The sequence below is a fragment of the Equus caballus genome, chromosome 6 (genome assembly GCF_041296265.1).
Source record: "Equus caballus isolate H_3958 breed thoroughbred chromosome 6, TB-T2T, whole genome shotgun sequence".
In the NCBI taxonomy this organism is placed as follows: Eukaryota; Metazoa; Chordata; class Mammalia; order Perissodactyla; family Equidae; genus Equus; species Equus caballus.
Genome location: NC_091689.1, coordinates 90259206 through 90262764, shown reverse-complemented (window position 1 = coordinate 90262764; position 3559 = coordinate 90259206). Strand labels below are relative to the sequence as shown.

The window sequence follows — 3559 nt, the reverse complement described above, 5'->3', positions numbered from 1 at the left end:
TACTATACAAATTTTAGAATTATTTTTTGTTTCTGTAAAAAATGTCATTATTATCAATAGCAAAAAATCAGAAAACTTGATTTAAAAATGGGCAAGGAATCTGAACAGATGTTTTTCCAAGGATATTCAAATGGCCAACAGATACATGAAAAGGTGCACAGCATCATTCGTCAGGGAAATGCAAATCAAAACCACAATGAGATATCACCTCACACTTGTTACAGTGGCTTTTATCAAAAAGACAAGAAAAAAGAAGTGCTGGTACACATGTGGAGAAAAGGGAGCCCTTGTACACTGTTGGTGAGAATGTAAATTGGTACAGCCACTATGGAAAACAGTATAGAGGTTCTTCAAAAATTTAAAAGTAGAACAACCATCTGATCCAGAAATCCCACTTCTGGGTATATATATGAAGGAAATTAAATCACTGTCTCAAAGACACGTCTGCACCCCCATGTTCATTGCAGCTTTACTTGTAATAGCCAAGAGATTGATATAACCTGTGTCCATCGATGGACGAATAGATAAAGAAATCATGGTGTATACTATTTAGCCATGAAAGAGAGGGAAATCTTGCCATTTGCTACAACATAGATGAACCTTGAGGGCATTATGCTAAGTGAAATAACCCAAACACAGAAACACTAATACCATATGATCTCACTTATATGTGGAATCTAAACAAACCAATCTCCGGGAAACAGAGAGCAGATTGGTGACTGCCAGGGGTAGGGGTGGGAGGTGGAAGGAATGCGTGAAGGTGGTCAAAGGGCACAAACTTCCAGTGACAGGATGAATATGTTCTGGGGATGTGACGTACAGCATGCTGTCTATAGTTCACAACAATACGGTATTTTACATTTGAAAATTGCTGAGAGTACATCTTAAAAACTCTCATAAAAAAAGACTATTGTTTTATCATGATATGAATTCTAAATTTTCATATTGACTTTATGGATGAAGCAAAATATACCATTTCTAAAAATTGTTTATAAACAACAAAAATTGTGTTCTTATAAGAGAAATTGTAATAAAGGATGTCTTTTAAGGAGTTCATTCTTATAAAATTCTTACCTTGTTCAACCCATAAGGATGAGGACAGATATGTAAATTTCAGTGGTAATTTGAAGCAATTACAGCTTGGTAGCTGTAAGACCTTAAACTAAAATTAATTTATAAATTACATTCATGGAAAATATAATCTGTGCTCATATGTAATACATTATAAAGTAGCCTTCAGCTAAAGAGGACATATAAAGGGGGCCGGTCTGGTGGCACAGCAGTTAAGTTTGCATGTTCCACTTCTGCAGCCCCGAGTTCAGATCCCAGGTGTGGACATGGCACCGCTTGGCAAGCCATGCTGTGGTAGGCGTCCCACATATAAAGTAGAGGAAGATGGGCACAGATGTTAGCTCAGGGCCAGTCTTCCTCAGCAAAAAGAGAAGGATTGGTGGCAGATGTTAGCTCAAGGCTAATCTTCCTCAAAAAATAACCAAACAAACAAACATAAGAGGACATATAAAGGCATTGAATCGTGTTACACACCTGTTTATTTTGAAGAAATGTAAAAATGTGTATAAGGTACAGGGCATATGTGCAGAGTAATGGCTATTTATTGTTTATCTACAAAAAGAAGAGAGATGAAAAGGGACTATTTTGTTTTAAAGAAAGAAGAGTCTGGTTGTAACAAAATATGAAAGCAAATGATGAAATATACTTGAAGATGGATAATGTGTAGAAGGTATGAATAAAATGAATTTTTGTGTGCTTGAGTTTATAATAAGTGCAAATAATGAGTTAGATAAAAGCAATGAAATATACTTAAAATTCTACAAAGTTGGCTAAATATGGTAGGTTTATTCACAAGGGAAAAAAAAGGCTTGTGACTCCTTTGCTGCAGACTGTTAAACATACGATATGCAAACAAAAAAACGAGTAAGTAGAATTTGAGTTTTCTCTCTGCTAAATCCTAGTTAGTCTTGTACCCGAGTAACAGAGTTTCCTTTTATCACAAACATATTTTTAATTCTCTGTACTTTTTGACATATTTGTAAATTACCTTTGAAAAGCATTATTGATTTTTGAAAAGTTAAAAGTTTCTAATGTTATTGTCACTTATTGCTGAGTAGATATGTTTATGTGTGTGTGTTTGTGTATTTGAAAATATTATGTGTAACTGTTCCTTGCATATTGAATATTATATCTTATATTTGGATACCTGTGACTTATGTTTATATCTTTTTCCTCTGGCAATTTTTTTTTGATTTTTACCTTTCTCAAATTTAGGTCCCTAATTCAAAATAATTGAACTCCTGTCTTCTATACCTAAAATAGCTGTGTGTTTCCTAACTGACCATTACTAACACAAAGCTATGCTCTTTTATTTTATAAAAGGATGAAAAATTAGAATAATTAAGTTTGTCATGCTCTAAATTTTAATTAACTAAAAATTAAGGTGAGGCTTTGGCTGAGCTGAGAAACATTTCTGAAGCTTCCAAATACGTGGCTGAGACTTTGTTCTGGACATTGTTGCAATGAGAAACCCAGTGGGCAACGGCCAGCCAATGCCATCATGGTAACAGCTAGAGAAATTGAAGAAGGCTGCGCTTCTCTGGGACGAAGTATTTCAATGCTGTATGGAGGAAATCCAGTATCTTATGCTGTTGGTTTGATCATCCTGGATATAATTGAAAATGAAGACCATCAAGGATATGTCACAAGTGTAGGAAATTATCTACTGAGTAGCTGAATAAACAGAAGGCTAAACACATTTTGATAGGCGATAACAGGGGTGTTGGCCTTTTTATCAGAATTGACTTAGTTAAGAACCATCCGAAAAGGACTCCTGCCAGAGCTGAAACTCAACACATTGTCTCCAAGATGAAAGAAGTCCTGATGGACCTCACAGAACTGTGCTTAAAATAAAACCACCTATGCCCTTTACTGAACAAGATGCAAAATTTGTGGTGGACCAACTTGATAGGACTTTAACAGTTTTAGAAGAAGGCACAACTGAAAGACTCTGCATGGAGGCTGAGAATACTCCATGAAGAACAAAGTGACCTAACGAAGCACATCCAGAATTGCTCAGTGACAGCACCACTGACTCCAAGAAAATCTCAGTGGGAAGAGAAATGGATTGTGCACAGATGAACATTCACTGCTCAGTAAGAGGCTCAAGGCATGAAAGATTAGCACTTTAAAGCAAGATAAATGTCCAGAGTTACAGCGAATGAGTGAGTGTGTCTCTTCTGTCAACAGCTCTGCTGCACCATCTGAAAGTAGAATTTCCATTCCATTTAGATTTGTAAATAGAAAGATAAAAGAGTAACAAGAGCAAATCAAGTGATGATCAAACCACATCGAGATTATTAGTTCAACCTCTAGCCTGTTCATTCCTTACCTGGGATTTCTGAAAGTACTGAATTTATTCTGTAAAATTAAGCTTCAAGTTTAATGTTAACTTGGCAGTTTTTCTTCTCATGTTTTAATGTTTGAAATTAGAGAGGAAATTACAATAGGTTCATTAATCTTGGAGAGTTAGTGCCTTCAAATATGA

At 35.5% G+C, this 3559-nt stretch overlaps 1 pseudogene; it reads left to right on the top strand.

Moving 5' to 3' along the window:
* Positions 1–750: 750 nt before the first annotated feature.
* On the top strand, positions 751–3312 carry LOC100055072 (ethanolamine-phosphate phospho-lyase pseudogene; annotated as a pseudogene).
* The last annotated feature ends 247 nt before the right edge of the window (positions 3313–3559 follow it).